Below are 25,530 nucleotides of genomic sequence, written 5' to 3'. Positions count from 1 at the left end.
AACTTCCCAAATATTGATTGGCACCTGCTTAGTGCCAAAGATTTAGACGGGGCGGAGTTGTTAAGTGTGTCCAGGACAGATTCCTGTCACAGTATGTCGACAGGCCGACTAGAGGGAATGCCATATTAGATCTAGTTTTAGGTAATGAACCGGGTCAGGTGACAGATCTCTCGGTGGGTGAGCATTTGGGGGACAGTGACCACTGCTCCATAACCTTTGGCATTGTCATGGACAGGGATAGGAGCAAAGAGGATGGGAAGATATTTAATTGGGGAAAGGTGAATTATGAGGCTATAAGGCAAGAACTTGAGAGTGTAAATTGGGATGACATCTTTGAAGGGAAATGTACTATGGAGATGTGGTCAATGTTCAGGGATCTCTTGCAGGATGTTAGGGATAAATTTGTCCCAGTGAGGAAGAGAAGGAATGGCAGGGTGAAGGAACCATGGGTGACAAGGGAGGTGGAACAACTAGTTAGGAAGAAGGCGGCAGCATACATAAAGTGTAAGCAGCAAGGATCAGATAGGTCTCTTGAGGAATATAGGGTAGCAAGGAAGAAACTTAAGAAGGGGCTGAGGAGAGCAAGAAGGGGACATGAAAAGGCTTTAGCAAGTAGGGTTAAGGAGAATCCCAAGGCTTTTTTCTCGTACGTGAAGAGCAGAAGGATGGCTAGAGTAAAGGTAGGACCTATTAAAGACAAAGGTGGGAAGATGTGCCTGGAAGCTGTGGAAGTGGGTGAGGTTCTCAATGAATACTTCTCTTCAGTATTCACCAAGGAGAGGGGTCTTGATGACACTGAGGACAGTGTTGGTAAGGGTAATGTTCTAGAGTATGTAGATATCAAGAGAGAGAATGTGTTGGGAGCTGTTAGAAAATATTAGAACAGATAAGTCCCCGGGGCCTGACAGAATATTCCCCAGGCTGTTTCATGAGGCAAGGGAGGTGAGGTGAGGCTGAACCGTTGGCTAGGATTGAGTCCTCATTGGCCACAGGAATGGTACCAGAGGATTGGAGGGTGGCGAATGTTGTCCCCTTATTCAAAAAAGGTAGTAGGGATAGTCCAGCGAATTACAGACGAGTGAGCCTTACGTCTGTGGTGGGTAAGCTGTTAGAAAGGATTCTAAGAGATAGGAGCTATGAGCATTTAGAGAATCATGGACTGATTAGGGACAGCCAGCATGGCTTTGTGAATGGAAGATCTTGCCTCACAAGCCTGATAGGGTTCTTTGAGGAGGTGACGAGGAAGATTGATGAGGGTAGTGCAGTAGATGTGGTCTACATGGATTTTAGTAAGGCGTTTGACAAGGTTCCACATGGTAGGCTTCTTCAGAAGGTCAGAGGCCAAGGGATCCAGGGAGGCTTGGCCATGTGGATTCAGAATTGGCTTGCCTGTAGAAAGCAGAGGGTTGTGGTGGATGGAGTGCATTTGGATTGGAGGGTGTCCCACAGGGATCGGTTCTGGGACCTCTACTTTTTGTGATATTTATTAATGACTTAGATGAGGGGGTGGACGGGTGGGTTAGCAAGTTTGCAGATGACTCAAAGGTCAGTGGTGCAGTGGATAGTGTGGAGGGCTGTTGAAGCTTACAGAGGGATATTGTTAGGATGCGGAACTGGGCTGAGAAGTGGCAGATGGAGTTCAATCCGGAGAAGTGTGAAATGGTACACTTTGGAAGGACAAACTCCAAGGCGGAGTACAAGGTTAATGGCAAGATTCTGGGCAGTGTGGAGGAGCAGAGGGATCTGGGGGTTCATATCCACAGATCACTGTAAGTTGCCTCACAGGTGGTTAGGGTAGTTAAGAAAGTTTATGGGATGTTAGCTTTCATAAGTCGTGGGATCGAGTTTAAGAGCCGCGAAGTAATGTTGCAGCTTTACAAAACTCTGGTTAGACCACACTTAGAGTACTGTGTCCAGTTCTGGTCACCTCATTATAGGAAGGATGTGGAGGTATTGGAGAGGGTGCAGAGGAGATTTACCAGGATGCTGCCTGGATTGGAGAGTATGGATTATGAGGAGAGACTGAAGGAGCTAGGGCTTTACTCGTTGGAGATAAGGAGGATGAGGGGAAACATGACAGAGGTATACAAAATATTAAGAGGAATAGATAGAGTGGACAGCCAGTGCCTCTTCTCCAGGGCACCAATGCTCAATTCAAGAGGGTATGGCTTTAAAGTAATGGGTGGGAAGTTCAAGGGAGATGTCAGAGGGAGGTTTATCACCCAGAGAGTGGTTGGTGCATGGAATGCGCTGCCTGGGGTGGTGGTGGAGGCTGATACGTTGGGCAAGTTCAAGAGATTGTTAGATAAGCATATGGAGGAATTTAAGATAGAGGGATATGTGGGAGGAAGGGGTTAGATAGTCTTAGGTGTGGTTTGAAGGTCGGCACAACATGCTGGGCCGAAGGGCCTGTATTGTGCTGTATTGTTCTATGGTTCTATGGTAACGACAATACTTTTCCAACTTCCAACAGAGTGTTAACTCCTCATCTTATAGAGATCACTTGTCCCGTGCCTCCAGCTAATCCCACTGTTAACAAGAAGTAAGTCACAGAGCATGTTGTGTGAAATCGTTCTTTTTTCGTCTTAAGGATCAAGGACTTTGGACACAAGCTTTGTAGACCAAAATTAGTTTAATCACAAAGGCAAACGCGGCACAGAATGGATGGGAACAGACACACACTCACACGCAGGATACCGTGAACACAAGAGAGAGTAGCAACTAGTTTAGGATACACTCACACACACACACACACACACACACACACACACACACACACACACTAATACACACAAGCACACAGTAACAATATACAACTTCAGGATATAACCCTTTAATGCCTGCACTCTTACCAGTGATCTCTGCAGCGTTGTCTCACTACTCCTGGGGTCGTCAAAAGAGGGAGAGCTAGGGGATTGCAGCCCTTTTTATGGTCCTAGAAGGTTGGGTGGAGCCTCACTGTTGTGATTTAAACGAGCCAATGGTGTGGGAGGGGGGTCAAAGACAAAGTTTCCTGCCACAGCCAATGGTCAGGCAGGTTCAGAGACAAAGGGTACTGGTCAGGCAAGTTCAGAGTGGTCAAGCAAGTTCAGAGGCAAAAGGTACTCTCACACCTGAGGTGTGGGTGGAGCCGCACCTTGATTGACAGTAGTATCACTTCCGATCAGAGGCGCAATGCTGTTCTCCGGTCAGTGGGGATCAGTGTCGTTACTGTCACGTGACAGCCATTTGGATTTCTCACAACAGAGCAGCATGTCAGTTATAAGGTTGTGAATGCATTGCCCAATACAATGACACTGCATGAAATCAAAGCTGCCCAAATCAAGATGCTTTTCTGTTAATGACTGTGACAACCATTCCAGCACAGAAGTGCATTTTAAAGTTTGCACAAACTCCACAACGAACCTACAGTTGCACGTCCCACAAACCTCATGCTGTCAGGTAATCACATTTCCAGAATCACTAATGGAATGCATTACAGACATTGTTCTGAAGGCCATCAACAACTATGAGAACTGAACAATTGTTAAGGAAGAAGTTATGGTTCCAAAGAATAGATTGTTCAAATGAACACAAAATCAACCAATGTCTAACAAATGGAGCAACCGTTGTGTCAAATTTGCAAATCTCATGGACGTTTATATTGATTTTACAAATCTACACTCTGGTATCTTTTCCTTCCGAATGTCACTGATTATAGTAGATGCCCTGTCATGGAAATTGTCAGGTCTACACCTGCAAAAGCCATCAATTCCATAGCTTGATGTCGTTGTGCTGTTTAGTATTCCATAAACAACAAGGATGGAAAATAAACTTCCGTTCAACAGCAATGAATTCAGGAAGTTCATTTGTTTATAACAGCCAAAATTCTCACATCCGGAAATCACTGTTATTGATCACACAAGTTGAAGTTTCTATTATATTGGAAAGACTTTGTAACAATAATATACAGACTAAAGGAAAGAATGTTTCTATAAATTAATTGGGGAAGGACGTTATGTCACACTCATGCCATATTAATTTATTCCTTTTTAATAACACTTTGTGTGTGTGTGTAGTATCTCAGGTGCAGCAATAAAGAAAGCAGCCATTATTTGCATTGTTCTTAGACCAGAGCCTGTGTAATTAATCACAGATAAAATGACTAAACCTCACAAATTTAAGATGTGATTGTTTAGTCAGGCTGCAGCAGATACATCTAAAATTAATCACTTCCCTACATTTCCCCTCCCAGCAACAAGTAATCTCTCCAGCATCCATAAGTACCTGGTCTAAACTCCCGTTCAGTCCCTTGCTCCCAATTCCACACATGTTAAAAGACCACATCATTCAAAATGCCTTGGACCAGATCATGCTTAATCTGCCGGCACTTTTCATCCCCTTGTTCAAGCCCCACAGTTACAGTAACATTTTGCAGCTCTGCAGGTCCATTGAACCTCGAAGCCTTGCTGCCACAGCCATCCCACTGAGTGGAAGCCCCATCCCCAGGCTGCCCTGGTAACCTAAAGACATTTTCAATTATTACTAAATAGAGACGTTAAAACAGTTGAAATACATTTAAATAATTAAACGATTTAATTTTTTAAATTAAAAACACATTTCACATGTAAATTAGTTTAAAGCATTAATGATAATTTTAAAAAATTTACATGCCATTACACATATGCCATTTTAAATCATGGGTCCTTCATGGTTCAACCCTTGTGGTTCAGCAGTGGTAGAGCCAGGATTCTCAACTTCCCAATCTGATGACTGTCCACTTCTAAGTGGCTGAATGTGCTCTCTGCCAATGAAGTATTTTTTTACATGAAGTCATTGTTGTACTATAGGAAAGGTCTTACACATTTTCAGATACAGAAACCATCACATGAACAAATGAGAGGTTGTAATTTTTCTGATTTCAGCAGCTGCAGCAATTTGTTTATTTGTTCTGATATATTTAGTAGCTGAATAGCTCTCAAATGGAGTCCATATCTCTTTAAGTCAATAAAGTAGGTCAGTTATTTGTTTGAATTGGATGAGTTAGCTGGAAAAAAACAATACGTCCGTCCATATCTTTACTGCAAATGCACATTGGGCCAAGTTAGAATCAAATCAAATAATAGAACAGCAGATTATTTGCTTACAAAGGTTCATTCTGTGGTAATTATAGCTACTGGAGCTACTTCCAGAGAACTTCATTGGCAATTCTATTGTCCACTCCAAAACAGGACAAACGAATTACGAGATTAAAATGGTTAAATAACCTTATTGTTTATTTGAAGAGTATTAAAAGCGATTAATGTAAAGTCTCAGGAATTTGTATTTCTTGCTGGTTCACTAATTTTAACAAAAAAATTGTCCAAGGAAATACTAACATCAGCTTATCTATTCAAAGTTTAATAGTTAAAATAACAAATCTATATAATATTTTTAGCTCTTCACCTCGCTGAAAATGGGGGACAATTGGGGAAAAAGTAGTTATTTTTATTTTCTTGAAATTACATTCAGTTTTTGAGCTCATCTAATAATGCACAATTGAAAATAAAGCAGACCTTGTGAGATTGGTTATCATTCTTTCATATATTATTCATTGACAAATTTAGGTCTGTCAACTGATGTTTTCCAAGTAATACCATTCAAAAACTTTAGTTTATTTATGAATAATACTTGCTTAGAATTATCACTGGTAATAATTCATTATTTAATTTAATTCCCATTATGCACTGAATACTAAATAGGAAAGGAAAGGTAAATACCAATGAAAAAAATTATTAGAGAGTGGAACTTAACTTGATCCTTTATTGGCAATGTGTGGGATGAAGTGATTAAAATTGGATGAGAACACTGGTATCCCTTATCATACTAATACTGCATTTCTGATATGAATCAGTCTCCATCACTAAGAGTAAATGTAAAGAATTTTTAAAATGTTGAAGCAATATGTAATATCTAAAAGAGACAATTAATTTCAGATGCTGGAAATCTGAAATATAAAAGAAAATACTGGGAATATTCAGCAGGTCAAGCAGCCTCCAGAGAGAAAACAAATCAGTTTCAGATCAAGCAGTTCTTGCCTCAGCAGTTACCTGACATGCTGAGTATTGCCAACATTTTCAGCTATACAACCGTTAAATGGTAGTATATTTTTATTCTTATTTAAGTTTTCCCCCCATGTTTGTTTTTGTGCTGACAATACACTAATGGAATTGTTATATTAATATTGCATTAATATTCAATTCAGCACCATGCAAAGTTGCCAGCTAGAAAGACTAGAATTTCTATCAAGCTGCCAGTGTCATGGGATAATATTTTTTAAGACTTTTTAGCCAAACCATAGCTTCACAGAAAATGCAACTAATTTTCTTTGCAATTTATCTTTAGTTTTTAATCCCGAAATTATTTCACTATTGTTCTCTATTTTGCAAACAACACAATAAGCCACAAAGGATGCCTGTAGTCAGTTTACAATCTTGAAACAAAAACAGGGCTATGCCCTGATATAATCATTGGGCTTATTCATGTCAAAATGTGCTAACAACAACTTACATTTACCTATCCCTAGGAATTCCAGTGCATAGTAATTAGTCTGCTGAAGACATGGGTAGCAATAGAGGAGTGAAAGAAATTGACCAAAAGCAGATCAGAATTGGGAAAACACACAGATTGTTGTATGGCTGCTGGAGTTTACAGCTAAGTAGACAGACTTCATAGTGGAGAAGATTTGGATTTAGAAACTATCACACAGTCAAACATTTCAATTGATTTCAATTTATCTGTTTCACCCTGAGAAAGAAACTGGTGAGGAACGTAGAGTTAACAGAAAACAAAATTTGTGGCTGGTGTAAAAAGCAGTAAAGACAATACTCAGTCTCTAGCACTCAATATTTTAATGCAGGTAGAGTACTCTCCTAATCAAGAATAGTTTGAACAGACATTCAGAAGCAGAAAGGAAACTCTACCAATACTGTTAAATGGATCATCGATTAATTTCAATTTAAGCGTCTGTTGATTTTTATTGGGTTTTGCCATGACTCTACATGTAGCATTCTAGTACAAAGGTCTAATATCATGATTACAAGGTGTCTGATCAAACCAGTTGCTGTCATACATGAATGCACCAGTAGGTATTTTGCTTGCAATTAAGTATGACTTGGAGAACAGGCAGTGGAGTACAGAGCAGGACATGCTGCTTGCAGAGGGAGGAGGAAGGGGAGAATGACTCTACTTATCTGCCCTGGGGGTCACAAGAGAACAACTTCTTCTCTGAACCTCAGCAAGGAACCATGTGTGAGATGCTTGAAAGAATATTCTCAATGAAAGCTGTCACCAGAGAAACAAAGGACTGCAGATACTGGAATCTAGATGAAAGACATGATGATGCTGGAGGAACTCAGCAGACCAGGCAGCATCCGTGGAGAAAAGCAGGCGGTCAACATTTCGGGTCAGGACCCTTCTTCAGGACTGAAGGTTGGAAAAGGGGAAGCCCAATATATAGGCGGGAAAAGCAGAGCAGTGATAGGTGGACAAAAGAGGGGAGTTGGGGTGGACACAAGGTGGTGATAGGTAGATGCAGGTAAGAGATGGTGATAGATGCAGGGGATGAGGGGAGAGCAGATTCACCAGGGGGATGGGTCAAAGGTAAGGAGAGAAAAGAAAAAAAAGGTAGCGAAAGGAAAAAAAATGTAGAAAAAAAGAGGCTAGGAAAGGGAAGAAGGGAAGAAGCATGGTTGGGGGGGGGCAGTTGTGAGGAAGGGGTGTGGGGATTACTTAAAGTGGGAGAATTCAACGTTCATGCCATTAGGCTGCAAGGTTCCAAGACGGAAAATGAGGTACTGTTCCTCCATTCATGTCATTGGACTGTAAGGCTGAGCTGTCACCAGTCTCAAAACAGGGCAAGGACCACATTACCAGCGGATGTTAAGACCTGCTTGGCTGAAACTGGAGGTATTGATAATATTTCACAATTTGTCATCCATTGTTGCATAAGGATGGGCTCCTGCAGTCACACCTGGCCCCCAACAGTTGACTGCACTGCCTCTGGTTGCTCCCACCTTGTCCAGTCATGGCTGTCGTGACTGACTGAACTGAGCCACACAGAAGCTGTGACTGGGAGATATAAAAGACTTTATTCAAAACAGCAGATCTTCTGGAGAGAATCTGGTTCTCCTCTCCTGACACAATACCATAGAACCATAGAACCATACAGCACAAAACAGGCCCTTCGGCCCACCACGTTGTGCCATCCATCAAACCACCCTCACACTACCTAACCCCTTCCTCCCGCATATCCCCCCATCCCACACTCCTCCATATGCCTATCCAACAAGCTCTTGAACCTGTTCAATGTATCTGCCTCCACCACCACCCCAGGCCGTGCATTCCATGCACCAACCACTCTCTGGGTGAAAAACCTCCCCCTGACATCTCCCCTGAACCTCCCACCCATAACCTTAAAGCCATGCCCTCTCGTCTTGAACATTGGTGCCCTGGGAAGGAGGCGCTGACTGTCTACCCTATCTATTCCTCTCAGTATTTTATATACCTCTATCATGTCTCTTCTCATCCTCCTCCTTTCCAGTGAATAAAGCCCTAGCACCTTAAGCCTCTCCTCATATTCAATACTCTCTAATCCAGGCAGCATCCTGGTAAATCTCCTCTGCACCCTCTCCAACACCTCCACATCCTTCCTGTAATGAGGCGACCAGAACTGAACACAGTACTCTAAGTGTGGCCTAACTAGAGTTTTGTAAAGCTGCATCATAACCTCGCGGCTCTTAAACTCAAAAGCAGCTGGCTTCAAAATAAACCCAGGGAATAGGAGTGAATTTTCAGATTTTCACATTCAGGAGGCAGTGAGTGAATCTGTGTCAGGACCACTGTTACTCACAATTTCATCAAAATTTTGGAATAAAAATCTATTTCTAAATTTGCAGAGTGGATGGTCAGTAGTGAAGAGGACTGCTGCAAACAATAAAAAAGACAATGGCCCAAATCATGCTTGTCCCAGCAGATACCTTACTCACCCAAGCCCACAGGAGCCTTTTGAGGCTGGACTGCCCTTTTTCAGCCACTTGGCTGTCAATTACCTTGAGATCTCACTGCCAGAGCCTTCTGTAAAACAAATAGGCTGAAAGGCAACTAGGCCTCAGGTACTGAAAACCAAGGCCCCATCCATTGTTCATGTTCACTATTCTAATGTTTTATACTTTTTAAACATAAAGACAACAATAAACGATTAGCTACAGTTTCAATGGCTATAATCACCTACTTAACTTTAACATTTTGAATATAGACAGGTAACTTTGCAGAGTTATGTATTTACAATGGTTGCACATTCCCAACTAGCAGAACCTTTTTGAATATTCAATACAGGTGGCTGGTCCGAAAGCTTCTGAGCACAAACTGCAGACACCCAAAGTATACCTCTTCTGTTACAGTGTTGAGGATTGGCTCCCTGAATATACAACTAGCCAGAATATTAAGTGACAAAACAGATGTGTCCTGAACTGTGCATTAAGTGGCAGGGATATGCCTTTAACAATGTGCTAACACTGGAGATGGCCACTTAATGCCTTCCCTGATGTCATCCAGAAGTTTTCAATGACCACCAATTAATTAGCATGAATATTCATCTATTGTCTTCCCCTGGGTAGCTGTAATGGCACAGAATCAGAATATCCCACATAATGATTGGTTTCAATAGCCTTAATGTATCAGTTGAAGCTAAATTGTGAACCCATTTTATTACCTGAAGACTGGTTCTTATTTTAATTAATATTCACTATGCATAATTTCATAACTCCAGAATTATCCCTAACAATGGCGAGGAGGTGTGTAATATGTATTGTGTTGCAATGTGCCTCTCATGGTTAAGTAGCTGGCAGAGTGTGCAATTTCAGAGACATGGGGTTTGCAGCTGTATGTATTAGAGGGTGAGATAAAGCTTGATAGAGATTGCTGCTAGGTGAGTGAGGGGAGTGAGAGGAGCAGTGCATTAGGGCTAGGGTAGCCCTTGAAAATGACAGTCCTGTTCTTGACTGAGCTTGCATGGTCATGGAACTTTTACCATCCTGGATCCAGTCCTCTGGGTTTGAATCCTGGCTCTCCTTAAGGGTCCACACCACTTCACCCCACCTCAACAGCAAATCCCATCTCCCAAAGCTGGCAGATCATATCTGACCCATCTCATTAACTGCCAACTCAATGCTATAATTCCTTGCACATCCAAACTACCACTGACATTTCCTCGAATATCACTGTCTCCCTGACTTCCGAATCCACAACTACAGATCCTGCTATCCCCACTTCTGATACCCTGGACAACCACCAATCCCTGTATGCTGACTACTGATTGCCCACACAACTACTGATCCCTCCTTCCCCACTACTGACTGGCCACACAACCATTGATCTCCCCCTCTCCACCACTGACTCACCTAACACCTACCAACTCTTCTATCCCCACAACTGACTCCCCCAACAACCACCAATCCCTCCATGCCACTAAAGACTGCCTGCACAACTACTGATCGTTCCATTCCCATCTCTGAATCTTCCAACAATTCCCAACCCCTCTATTCCCAAACAGCTACCAACCCCCCCATCCACATTACTGACTGCCAACACCTATCAGTCCCTCCATCCCACTACTGACTGGCTGCAACACCACAGACGTCCTGAGTCCCAATCTCTCTTTCCTCCCCACCCACTCCCACTCACCATCAGCTGATTCCCCCACTTCCAATATGTGACACACCTGGCTTCCAAGCTCACACCTCAAGAAACCCAGCAGTCATTATCTGTAGGTTTCCAGGACCAGACTGGGGTCTGCTCAGGTGGTCTTCTTTATGTAATCCTGAAACAGATCTCACAAATATTGTGAGGGACTACTTCTGTGTGAGAGGCCTCTGAATGGCCTGGACCACATGTACATGAATAAGATTCTCAGGTGAGTGTCCAAACATGTAGTATGCCGGTGCACACCATTTTGAATGTCAGAGAACCTTTCTGCATTGGTACGTTGATCCTACAGAACAGCTGGAAGGAAAAATCACGAGCATCATACAACTCACTGTAACTCTTTGATTCTGTATTACATTTAGTATTTGAATTGAGTTCCAGAAAATTCAATGAAAGTAGGTAATCTAATAAAAAGCAGAGATATAAAAATTTCTTAACATTTTACAAAGATGGTGCAGTGGTTACTTATTGTAAAGATTATTGTTATGATTATCAGTGCATTGTACAACCAGAAAATGCTGGAGATAATAATTGCCCTTGGGAAACAACTGTTGACGGCAATCTCTGATTAAATCAAGTCCAAAGATAGGGAACGTAGATGGCCTTTCCATGACCTAAATTGTAATTTGACTGGCTCGGTCTATTCCCAAGGAAGTCAAATATTGCAAAACCAATCTCATATTACATTGAAATCCGGCAATTTAGAATTGAATAGTTTGTGGTATTAGGCACAAATGCTAACAAAGAACATTTATTTGACGAGGAGATGAATATACAGTTTTTATTATTCCATAAGGTTTGTTTTGAATATTCCACCATTATTTAGAACGGCCCTTCAGAGTACATTACAACTGAGTAGCATTTTGTTGCTGCAACAAGTGAACCTTGTTTTTGTGTTAAAAGAAATGTTTTCAACTATTCTTTTCATGAGTTTTCTTTCTGTCATCTGATAAACGGTTATTCACTGTGGCAGGAAATTAAAGGTAAATTTAGAATGCTGCAAGTAAGTGGGTGTCTTATTATTTGAGTAACCAGTTAAATTATGAAAGAATGAGACTCCACATGATTAAAACCTCAGGACTACCAAGGTTGTTTGACTGAAAGATCATAAGGATGAAAGGAACAAAAACAGGAGGCGGTCATTTAGTTTCTTGTATCTGCTCTACCATTCATTAAGATTGTGTCTGATCTTTTACCTCAACATCACTTTCCTGCACTAGTCCTATATTCCTTGATCCCTTTAATGTCTAAAGGGCTATCTAATTATAACTGACCTTGCTATTAAACATTTTACCTAGTGCCTCAGCCTTGGTTTCTGCCATTGAATCAGAGAGTAATACAGCATGGAAACAGGCCCTTCAACCCAACTCATCCATGCTGACCAAGATGTGCATCTAAACTAGTCCAATTTGGCCCATAGCCCTCTAAAACTTTCCGATCCATGTACCTGTCAAAATTCCAACCTTGTCAAGTAAATACTGCGAGAGTAAGTACCTCACTACAGATCATCCGCAGCTTATGAATGCTGGACCTATGTACAGCCTGTACGTATGAATTAACATTTGGGAGACCAGATGGATTTGCCGGCTACTGCAGGGCTGCAGGCACTTTCTACCAGGTGGGAACTTGGTTCATGGCCAGATTTCTGACTTGAGAACTGTTTGGGATACAAAGAGTTCTCAGGAACAGAACCCTGCCATAACCTGGGGAGGACCTATGGTAGACTCACCATTAACACTCATCCTTGCAGTTCACATGGAATTTAGTAGCGAGTCTATTAGTGAAGTACTGCCATAATGCAGCCTTTGTTAGTGAGGGCGACTTGGACCACGTTGTCCTGATTTCCACCTTTAAGGCTTGCTTTTACTCATGTTGCCGTCACTCAATTTCCTTTATAATGGAGAGTGCTGAGAATCTCACCATTATTCTCAACACAAAATTCCAGCCAATGCTAATGATTTCATGCTGCAACATAAGAAATCTTCTCAAATCCTCTGAGTGGTTGGATCCTAGATCTATGTTGCATGTGGACTCCGACTAGATTTTTTTTATAGCTGTAGAATAAAAATCCAAGAACTCCTTTGCAAACAGCACAGGGCACTGTGGAAGTACCTTTCCAATATGGACTGCAGGAGCTCACCAGCACAGACAATTAGAATCGACAATAAATCCAGTTCTTGTCGGATGTTCTCAGGTGTTTAGGAAAAGGACCCACCAAAAGATAAAAAATAGTTTAAAACTTAAAGATAAAGCCAATAATTGCATAAAGATGGTGACTGTCAGAAGACTGGACAAAATATAAGATGAGCAATAAATGATTAATGAGGAAGGAGACGTTTCTTAGTATAATATAAAGCTAGTCAGGAATGCAGAAAACAGATGGAGAGTTTCTATAGTTATTTACAGAAGAAGAGTTAACAAATTGAGCCTCAGACATATAAAAGTAAATTTGGGGATTTAATAATGGAAAACAAGGAGATGGCTGATAAATTAAATAAATATTTTGCATCAATCTTCCAAAAATGGTTACAAGTAACATTTTAGAAATATCTGTAAATCAGGAATTGGAAAAGTGAGGGGAACTTAGAAAATTCCAATCATCTGTGTATCACAGAAATCCCAATTCTGTGTAGGCAGAAGGGATTAGTTTAGTTAGGCATTTAATTGCTGGTTTAATTAGTTCAGCAGAACATCTTTGGCCAAAGGGCCTGTTCCTGTGCTGGACTGTTCTAGGCTCTGTCAGGGAAATGGTGCTGAGCACATTGATGGTGCAGCAGGTGATAAGTCTGTGGGTCCTGATGAACTTCACCCTGGAGTCTTAAAAGAAATGACTTGTCAGGTGGTTGACGGCTTGGTTCTAATTTTCCAAAATTCTCTAGATTCGAGGAAGGTTCCATTAGATTGAAAAATAGCAAATGTAACTCATAGAGTCATAGAAAAATACAGCACAAGGACAGGTCCTTTGGCCCACCAAATCCCTGAAGACCATGAAGCACCTATTTCTACATTAATCCTACCCTAACTCATCTTATTCTCCTCTCATTACCATCAACTTCCACCATATTCTACCACTCATCTACACACAAGGAGCAATTTACAGTAGCCAATTAAACTTTCAACCATCACATTTTTTAGGATGTGAGAGGAAACTCATACAGTCACAGGGATAATGTGCCAACTCCACATAGACAGCACCAGAGGTTAGGTTTTTTCCTGGGTTTCTGGAGCTGCGAGGTAGCAGCTCTACAAACTGCACCACTGTGCCATCTAACTGTGTTATTCAAAAAGAGGAGACAGAAAGTAGGAACCTACAGGCCATTTAGTTTAACATCTGCCATGGAGAATATATAAGAACCGATTATGGACATTTGCTCAGCTGGTAAGTGGGTCAAGAAATGTGAGAGGAGAGATACTTAAATAGGAACCTGAGGGGCAGCTTTCTCACCCAGAGGGTGTCTGTATATGGAATGAGCTGCCAGAGCAAGTGGTTCAGGAAAGTACATTAAAAACATTTAAAAGGCTAAAGGATATGGGCCAAACACGGTCAATTGGAACTAGCTTAGATGGGCATCTTGGTTGGCATGGACCGGTAAGGCTGAAGGGCCTGTTTCCGTACTGCATGAATCTATGACTTAGAAAACTTCAAGCTAGCCAGACAATGTCCAGATTTTCCTGAAAGGGAAATCATGTTTGACCAATTTATTGGAGTTATTGGAGTTGCTTGAAAAAGAACTGTAATAGAATGGTCAAACATGATTTCCCACAAAACCATCTTGCCTATGCCTGATTATCTTGAATTTTTCAAAGTGCACTGTGTAAAGCGGAGCCAGTGGATGTAGCACACATGGGTTTTCAGAAGGAATTTGAGAAAGGTCAGCATCAAAGGTTATTATAGCAAGTAAAAGCTCATGGTCTAGGAGGTAACATGTTGATGTGGACTGGAGGCAGACACTTATCAGGAATCGGAGGATAAGTACAAGTGGGTCTTTATCAGATTCACAAGATGTAACATGTGAGATGTAAGACAAAAGACTATATAGATTCCATAGTCCTTTGTCTTACACCTTATTCCTCCCCCCAGTTCTGCTTTGAAAACTGTAAACCCACTACTCTTCCTAACCCCCACCCCCAGTTCTGGAAAAGGATCCTAGACCCAAAACATTCCTGAAATGTTGACTGGTTTCTCTTTCCACTGATGCTGCTTCTTCCAGCATTTCTGTTTTTGCTTCAGATTCCAGCATCTGCAGCTTATTTTGTTTTCCAAGATGTAACAAGCAGTGTGCCACAGGGATCAGTGTTAGGACCTCAGACTTCCACATTTTACATGAATGATTTGGATGAAGCCACCAAAGGTATAATAGCAAAATTTGCCGATGACACAAAGACAGGTAGGACAGTAAGTTGTGAAAAAGACATAAGGAAGCCATAAAAGAGGTTTATAAAATCATGAGGGGCATAGATGAGGTGAATAGCCACAGTCTTTACCCCAGGCTAGGGCAGTCCAAAACTAGAGGACATAGATTTAAAGTGAGTGGGGCAAGATTTAAAAAGGATCTAAGGGGCAACTTTTTCACACAGAGAGTGGTCCGCATGTACACAAGCTGCCAGAGGAAGTGGTGGAGGCAGGTACAATTACGACATTTACAAAGCATTTGGACATGTATATGGATAGGAAAGTTTTAGCAGGATAAGAGCCAAACACAGGCAAATGGGACTAGCTCATTTAGGCATCTTGGTTGGCAAGGGGGTGAAATATTACTGTGGATTATGGGAAATGTGGAGTTGAGGTTAGAGTCAGGTCATCTATGATCTTATTAAATGGTGGAGCAGGCTTGAGGGGCCAGGTGACCTACCCCTGCTCCTGATTTCTATGCCTATATATTCTGAACAGTAAACAATCTATTGTATCTCACCAGTCACTAAATTTACCTTTCAAACTTTTCTTTTATGCATCTCACTCTGTTTGGTGATACATCCATGGGGGTTCATGTCTTTGTGGTAGCTAACAGCGAAAGTCTCTCTGTGAATTGTATTGGTAACAAAATTGATAATAGAGACAAAAACAAATTGAAACAGTACGCACACTCATGGGAACTTAAATGCTAGGAAATAAAACAAACTCAAAATATTGATGAAAAATGGGCCAGTAATGACCAATAAACTGCAAAAAAAAAATTTGTTTTGAACCATTAAGCAATTTATCTGTGCTACTGAGCACCTTGCAATCTTGTCTGCTGTGGTTTATTGGGAGGTGATTGTAGTTATTTTGTGCACCATATTAATGCTGGGAAAAGACAGCAGGTGTCAGAATCTGATCCTGCATGATTTAAGATCACAATGTACTTCCCTCTTGTTTTAAACAGGAACTTCCTCTGACTACCAAAGCCTACTAGAAGTGCACGTAATGCACAGAGAGAGTAAAGGTCCCATGGTCTTATCCCTATTTCCTTATCACAAAAATCCAAAGGCAAAAACATATAGGATTAAAATAAGAACTGGACACATTGGGAGTGAAATTCAACATCTCTGGGCTCTTATCACCCCATACAGTCATTATTTTAATGTGCCACCAGAAATGGGTTTCTTTCCACACCCTCACCTGTAAGAAATAATTTTCCAGTGTATCTGTCAGCCCTTTTTAATATCTTCAAGAATACAGATCATGGACACTCAACACATAACCCTAGTTGGACCCTGCCTGGATCTGGACCAGATGGAGAGTCACTGTTCAGCTTTCACCCTGCACACCAGCTCACCACACACCAGTAAGTTTGTGGTTAGTTACATTTGTTTTCCAACCATCCCTATTTCCCACACTTCCACTCTCACCCCTTCTTCTGGATAGAGCAAGAACAGAGCTTCCCTAGTTCTCACCTTCCATCCCAGCAGCCTCCACATTTAATTAACAACTAATCCTTCATGATTTCTGCCAGCTCCAACAAGATTCCACCACCAGACACATATTCCCCTCCCCTTTCAGCATTTCAAAGGAATCACTCTCTTCATGACTCCCTGATCCACTCTTCTGTCCTCACCAACCACCCCCTGTCTATGGTACTCTCCCATGAAACCACAGGATTTTCAACACTTTCATTCATACAGAACATACAGGCATAGAAATCAGGAGCAGGGGTTGGTCACCTGGCCCCTCAAGCCTGCTCCACCATTTAAGATCATGGATGACCTGACTGTAACCTCAACTCCACATTTCCGACAATCCACGGTAATATTTCACCCCCTTGTCAACCAAGATGCCTAAATGAGCTAGGCCCACTTGCTTGTGTTTGGCTGTTATCCTGCTAAACATTTCCTGTTAATTCAGACACTTTCTTTTGCCCTCACAGACTAACAGCAGGAGAGCATCAAGAGGTCCGGAGTCTCTTGTGGTAGCAACACTATTCCTAGGCAGAAGGGGGAGAATTCTGTAATTCCTTATCATTCACGTCTGGAGTTCAGATAACTGCAAATGACTGGGATCAATTTTACACACAGAATTTGTTGTGCACAATTATCCTCAGCTCAGTGTATCCCTTAATATGCAATGATCCCCTGCATTTTATCAGAGAAATCAACCTGTTTTTCTCGGGCTACATTGCTCTTGTTTAGATATAGAATCATTGGATTTTGTAAAAAGTTTTCCATTAAGTCCCTTTCTGCTGCCATTTCCTGTAAAGTTTTCCCCATCATTCATGAGTTCCGTTTGCTGCAGTTTATGGTGACTTTTTAAATAGAGTTAGTAAATACATTATACACTTTACTTTTTCTGCCAGTGCTGCTCCTGTGCTGCCTCTGATGCACTGACTCACACAATGGTATTAATAGACCCCTCCAAAGTCTCCTGCTGCCTTTGTGCCTTTAATAATATCACTGCTGAATATTTGATGCTGGGGGTTCTTTAGGATATAAAATTTAAAAATGGGAGAATTAAAAGCATTATTTTAGCAGTCACACTTAAGTGCTCCATTATCTCCCATATACTGTAGTACTTTTGTATTATCTCAATTTGCAAATATCTGGGTGGAAATGCGCTGCGGAGAAGAGATAGAGCAAGAAAATACTGTAATCCACCCACAAAACATTTTACTATAGGGACTCCTCATTTAAAATTCAAGACATACATGTTATTAAGATAAATGGAAGCATCCTGATTGGAGGGAGGAAAGTTTTCAAATAGGCTTTAAAACATACAGTGTACATTTAGGTGTCAAAACTAGAACTAGAAAAATAATGAGGGAAAATAGTGGAAATGCTCAGCAGGTCTTTTGGCCTCTGTGATGCAAAGAAACAATTCTCTGCTTCAGGCAAATACTAACTGTCTGACAACCCTTCCTGTTTTCCCCGACCTCTGCTCATTGCCGGGCTTTCAGTTCATGGGTTGTTAATCCAATCTCATTCTCCAGACATCTCCCTTCAAACTCCTCTGCCTGAACTATAAACAAGAATATTCCAGTAGAAAAGTTATTTCAGCCTGCTTCTGTCTTCCTCAAATTTCAGGTTGACTCTTCTGTCCCCCATAATCCAGTTCTACGCGGGTGACTCTCCTCACGTCCCTTGACCCTAACCCTAAATGCCTTCCTTTTGCAACAGAAACTTGGGAGGCTATGTTTGTAATTGGGTGGCAGTGATTGGTCTGTATTGATGTTGTGCCTGTTCCCAAGGACTTGAGGAGTTTGCCAGTACAATCCACACAGTTGTGACATCCTGGGGCTGGACTGTGATTCTTAGCTTTAGGTGGCAGTTAGCAACTGGCAAACCTCCCTCCCCAGGAAAGCAGGTGGGCTACCCTTTAGTTAAGATGAGTTTGGAAATCAAGTTCCCCATGTCTCCTTATGGTGAAAAACCCTTTGGCTCTTTCCCTTTAGTTCTGTTCTTGCTGCCCCTGCCTCCCACTTCACAACTCAAAGGTGAATCATAAAGAAGGTCCAATGTTGGAAAGCCAATCCATAAAATGCAAGATCTCACAAAGTCACCTTCTGAGTTTGGATCTGCAAAACTGAAGTCATAAGTATCATCAACTAATAACAAACACCAATCAACTAAGTAGAAATTTACCTCACTGGAAATAAATATCCCTTTAAGTAGCATTTCCACAGCATGTTTCCAACTGTTAATGCAAGGACTTCCTTCCCAGAGTTAACACCCACTAATCAGTAACTACCATGGACAAATTTTGTAAGCACATCCTCATTGAGGTCCAGGATGCTTAACGTAATATTTAAATCAACGTTGTCCTTGCCAATCCAGACAGTTTTCAGGGCCGCTTTAGAATGAGGGATTTGGCACTGGCCTGAGTGCATTGCATCAATCAGAAATAGGCCACTGGACAATTAAATTTGTCACTCTTTATGCCTGTTTTATGTATGAAAATAGGTACAATGAGGTGGTATTTGACTCACAGTCTGCCTATACCTCATCCATCACCTGGATGGCATGCAGGTCTTCTTGGTTTTATTTTGAACGACTGCTTAACCAATCCCTATCATCTATAACATTCTTCTGAATTCAGCCTGGCTGAAATCATTCTGGTATTTAACTACTTTACCCTTAAATCTACTCATTTCCTCTTAGCAATGCCAAATCACTCTTTGTTCTCATCTGACTCCTGTTACCTCCCTAATCATTTTTCCGTTACATTAATGACTGTTTCAATGCTGCTTCCTGCTGTTACCATACTCTACAGAATTTCATTAATTTTGCTTGAAATGTCCATTTGTACCTTACCTTTCTGCAGTTTATCTCTGCTCTTCCCTTCTTGAACTTCCTGCTCCCTATCTTTGGAATAGACTTTCCACCGACATCCAAGACAGACGTTGTCAGATTTTCATTCATCCCAGCTGGTTTCTCCAGCTCTGACAACACCATTCACACAACTGATAGACCACACTATCCTTTTCCCTCAGAACAGGAATCCCTTCTGCTGTGGCTGACAAGGCTTTTGACATGGTTTGACCAATTTCTGTGGTTTCTGCTCTCAACCACCTCCACCCCACAACTACGTTGGATACCTCTTGTCCCCCACCTTCCACCATACCTTTCATATTTGACAGATTTCCACACTTCAAACATGATATGGCCACAAACACATCTTCCTCTCCCTTTCAGCATTCCAAAGAGACTCCTTCATCCATTACTTTCTTTCCCGTGGTGTCTTCTGTAGAAGATTCAAACTTCAAAGCTCCCATCCACATTAGGTGGCAAGTTAAGCATATGTTCTTTACAAAGAGCATATTCACTATTCACTGTATTGTCTCCTCTACAATTGGGAAGTTAATTGCAGGTATTTTTTTTAATTGTAAGCTTTGGTAGTAAGGCTGACTTTTATTTCCTGCCTTAGTTCCCCTTTAGGTGTCCATCAGCTGACAAATCAGTACTCCTGCACATTCAACAACATTGGAAAAAGCTCTGGAAGTATCAAGGGTAGGGGACTTGAATGTTTACCACCAAGTAGCACCACCACTGACTTAGCTGCCCTAGTTTGAATGGGTCTGCAGCAGTTGGCGAGTGAACTAACACGAGCGATAAACCAACTTGATCTTATCCTCACCAGTCTACCTGTGGCAGATGCTTCAGTCCAGGGAAAGGTCACGAGCGATAAACCAACTTGATCTTATCCTCACCAGTCTACCTGTGGCAGATGCTTCAGTCCAAGGAAAGGTCATAGGGTTAAGGTGAGAGGTGAAAGACGTAAAAGGAACCTGACAGCCAACTTCTTCACATAGAGGGTGGTAGTAAATTGAATGAGCTGCCAGAGAAAGTGGTTGAGGCAGGTACAATAACAATATTTAAAAGACATTTGGATAAGTACATGGATAGGAGAGGTTTAGAGGGGTATGGACCAAACGTGGGCAGATGGGACCAGCTTGATGGGTACCGTGGTCGGCATGGACCAGTTGGACTAAAGACCCTGTTTCCATACTGTATTACTCTGTGACTCTGAGATAGCATTGGGAGAAGCGACCACCCTTGTGGAGACAAAATCTCATATTCACACGAAAGATATCTTTTATCATGTTGTGTGGGACAACAACTTTGCTAAGCAGGATAGACTCAGACTAGATCTGGCATTTGAAAACGGGTCATCCATTTTCAAATGCCAGATCTAGTCTGAGTCTGTCCTGTGGACCATTTAAAGTAGCAGAAATGTACACCATCACAATTGGTACTCATGGCCTGACATAAACCTCACTCTGCCATTGATCAATGATAAGTGCAGGAGGGCATGCCAGGAGCAGCAAAAAAAGCTAAAAGTTAGGTGCCTACCTTGTGAAGTTGCAGCATAGGACTACACGTGAACTAAACAAAAAAACACAAGCAATGGACAAAGTTAAGTGATCTCACAACCAATAAAACAGATTGAGGTTCTGCAGTCCAATCACATCTCACTGTGAATGGTGATGGACAATTAAACAGGTAATGGGAAGATGAGCTTCCAAGAACATCTACACCCTAAAAGAAGCAGTGACCAGCATGTGAATACTAAGGCAAGGCTGAAGCATTTGCAAAAATGTTTGGCCAAAGGTGCAGAATGGATAATACTTGGTTTTCTCCTGATATTCCCACCGTCACAGAAACCAGTCTTCAGCCATTTTAATTCACTCCCTCTGATATCAAGAAATGGTTGCAAGCACTGGACACAGCAAAAGCAATGGGACCAAGCAACATCCTGGCTGCAATGTTGAAGATTTGCGCTCCAGAACTAGTAATGCCTCCATCAAACTGTTCAAATACAGTTACAATACTAGCATCTCATCAATAATGTGGAAAACTGCCAAATTAGGTCCTGTTGATTAAAAAGCAGAACCAATCCAATCCAGTGAATTATCCAATGTCCACTCTCAATCATCAGCAAAGTCACAGAAGGGTGTTGTTAACAGGGTTATCAAGCACTCCCCCAACAACAACAAGCTCACCAATGAACCAAAGAGCTGAAATGACAAGAGGGGAGCTCCACACTAGAATTTTATTAGAGATCTAGTTTTATTCATATAGGAGCTCTAGTAAAACCAAAGTCAATGGATATCAAGGGAAAAACCTGCCAATGGTTGGAGTCATACCTCACGCAAAGAAGACTGTGCTTGTTGGGGGTAATTATCCCAGCCCCAGGGCATTACTGCAGGACTTCATCAAGGCCCAACCTACAGTGAGTGGGAATGCTCACTGATGATTTATCCATGTTCAATTCCATCCACAACTTCTCAGCAAATGCATTAGTCCATGGGTTAGTCCATGAGTTAGTCCATGAGAGATGGGGGGTTATGTGGGAGGGAAGGGTTAGATAGATCTTAGAGCAGGATAATATATCAGCACAACATTGTGGGCCGAAGGGCCTGTACTGTGCTGTGGTGTTCTATGTTCTATGCCTGCATACAGCTAGACCGAGGCAGCATTCAGACATGAGCTGATAAGCGACAAGTGACATTTGCACCACCGAAGTGCTAGGGAATGACCATTCACTACAAGAAAAAGTCTAACAACTTACTGTTGATTTGCAACGGCATCACTATCACCAAACCCCTACCATTAAAACCCAAGGGAGCACCGTAGACCTGAAACTCAAATGAGCCAGTCACATAAATACCATAGTTACAAGATCAGTGGCAGCGTGTACTTCTGAATGACTCGCCTCCCAACACTTCAAAGCCTTTCCACCTTCTACAAGGCATAAGTCAGGAGTGTGATGGAATGATGTCCACTTTCCTGGAGTGCAGCTCTAACAACTCTCAAGAACCTTGACGATATCCAGGATACAGCAGCCTGCTTGACTGATGTTCCATCAACCATCCTAAATATTCATTCCCTGTACTACTAGTGCACAGTGGCTGTAGTGTGTACTATCTATAAAACGCACTGCCCTAACATACCACGGCCACTATGACAGAACCTCCAGAACCTATGACTTCTACCACCAAGAAGGACTAGGGCAGCAGGCACATACAAACATCACCATCTGTAGGCTTCCCTTCAAGTCATGTAACCCCCTGGCCTGCAAATATATTTCCATTTCTTCATTATTGCTGGGTCTAAATCTGGAAACTGTCTCCCCAACAGTATTGTGGGGGTACCTGCACCAGAAGCACTGCAGTGGTTCAAGAAGGTGGTTCACATCAAAAGCAATTGGGAATAGACAATACATGCTAGCAACAGCCAGATTTCAAAAAATGTAGAAATGCAATTAAAAAGTGGTGTCTTTTTTGAATGCTATAATTAATGCTATATATTTTATGTCTCAAAGTGGCTTGTTAGACCACTTCAGAGGGCAGCCAAGAATGGGATTGGAGCTAAATATGTGGTCAGCAGTTTCCTTTCCAAGAGACACCAAGACTCCCTAGATATTAGGTCTTGGGCTTCATCTGGATAAAACTGTCAAACTGACAAGCTAGAGTCTCTTAGATGCCCAGTTGTCAAATGCTGGATCTGTTCTGAGTCTGTCCCATCGACCACGGTTGTTGCTCCACACAACATGATGGAAGGTGCCATTTGTGTCCTTAGAGATTATGTCTCCACAAGGGCAGTGAGGTGGTCACTTCTACCAATGCTTTCTTGGACTGAAGCATCTGCCACAGGTAGGCTGGTGAGGAAGAGATCAAGTCAGTTTATCCCTTGTACAACTCAAAGCATCTCACGGTCAGGACTTTGGGAAAGTCAACTGGCACCAGCACTCAGCTGATGAACCGAAGTTGGGAGTATGCGGTTATCCAGTGCAGGGAGGCATAAGCCTGCATTAAGTAAATGTAATTCACCTTTCAGTCAGCAGCTTGTGCATGCATTGTGTGGTTTGTGCATCTGTTTCGTGTGGGAGCCCTGGAACTCAACCTGACGGGCAGTAAACTTCAAGAAATCAGCATGAACGATTGCCCCTGGAAATTGGCCAGTTACGAAGGCATGACTGGGGCCAATTTGTCTCCCTGCTAATCCTTGGTTGTTGACATTAAAACAATGTACCTATTTTGCAAGCCCTAACTGTAATATCCTGAAATATGCTTCCTTTGTGTAGTCTAAGTAAAAAGGTTTTTTGCTCTTATACTAGTTTTACATATAAAAAATTAGAAATATTTGCAAAGATCATGGAAGTCACCTCTTGTGTTATCACAGTTGGAGGCCATCAGAGTTTCAGAATTATTGGCAGGGATGAGAACAAATGCATAAAGGTGGAATACATAATTATTTACTACATATGAAGGTTTATTGTCATTGCAATACCTCTTTCTAAAATTCTGCAGTTATTTGCAGTTTCTGTAGCTTGGAAAACACCATTTGTGCATTTTTAAATAAGATAGAAATATATGTAGATCTGTTTTGGCCATAAGATTAAAGGTGCTTTAATTATGCATTCCCAGAACCTGATTGTCAGGCCGCTTCTTCATAACAGTGCAGAGTTTAGGGAATAGGACCTGACTGTACTTTCCACCCTGTAGGATTGTGGCCACACACACTGGGTTATTAAGACATTGTCCATGCAGTAACTTATCATTTTGTTAACTACATGCAGTACTATACTGTATATGCAAAAACTGATTAAACATTAACATGAGTCACACTGCGCAAGGAATTCAGTTCTCTGGCTCAAATATAATGAGAGGGGACAAAGGATTTAAAAAGCTTCAAACTGTGTCAACGGAAGCACTAGAACAATAGGGTAAAGGTTAGAGGATCTGGAACAGGAAATATTTAATATAGGTTTTCTCTTTTGAAATGCTAAGGAAAATGCTGATAAAAGTGGGTCCAATATAACTGAATTCCATAAATAGCACCATTTCACTGTAACTATATGATTTATTTTCCTAACACATGGATGCTTTAGAAAACATTAAATTGTAATTGAGCTGTTCTGTACAATGCTAAAGCTGTGCTTTTGCTAATTAACTTTGACACTTATGTAGATAGCCCCAAATGTGTTGTGTTACAGCATTAAGGTATCACTTTTTATCCATGAATCACTTCTAGGAAATGGGATTGCAATGAAGATACACTAAATTGATTCCAGGGATGGCAAATCTGCTGTATAGGCAGAGATTGAGTAAACTGGAACTGCATTCCCGGGAGTTTAGAAACTTATGAAATTCTTACAGGGCTCAGCAGAATGAACGCAGGGAGAATGTTGCCTCAGAGTGAGGAATCTAGAAACTGGGTTACAGTCTAAGATGAAAGTGAAGGCATTTTGGACCCAGATAAGGAGAAATAGTTTCAATGAAGACAGCCTATTTTCCAACAATCAAATGGAATTTCTAAAGGGAGGGAGGCGATCTCAGAAAGCTCTTGGGCCTTGGTCAAGAAAAACACTGGACATTCATCTTCCAGCTCTTTTACATAGGATATGCTTTGTAGACTAAATGCATAATAAGATAGACATTTAGTGGAGGAGACCCCAGACAGACCAAGAAGGTGACAAGTAGTTATGAGCTGAGAAGGCCCAGCTTTTCACTGCACTATTTCAGCATAGTCCAGTCTAACAAAGTGACCATCCACAGCATGGGCACTGGTGATTGGGCAGCGCTGGGATCAAAATTTCTGTCACTCTGTGAGGCGAGAGCAGATTCATTGACCCATTGCCATTCTGTTGGGGTGGTGCCTCAGCAAGACTGGAGGGCAGATTGTTGTGACACTTATAAGCCTGTTTGAGCACCAACATTCACATCCATAGTGGCTGCAGTCCAAAATTACATGGCAGCAGGTGTAGCTTCCAACACAACAACCATATAGAGGTTTTCTACTTGCTCTGATACAGTATATTTTATCCTCCCAACACATACACTTGTATTGCTGCACCAGGAAGCACCTTTAAATGCACTTAATCACAATAATTGCGCT

The sequence above is a fragment of the Pristis pectinata genome, chromosome 10 (genome assembly GCF_009764475.1).
Source record: "Pristis pectinata isolate sPriPec2 chromosome 10, sPriPec2.1.pri, whole genome shotgun sequence".
Taxonomy (NCBI): Eukaryota; Metazoa; Chordata; class Chondrichthyes; order Rhinopristiformes; family Pristidae; genus Pristis; species Pristis pectinata.
The sequence above is the reverse complement of the archived record's forward strand: the minus strand, read 5'-3'. Positions refer to the sequence as shown.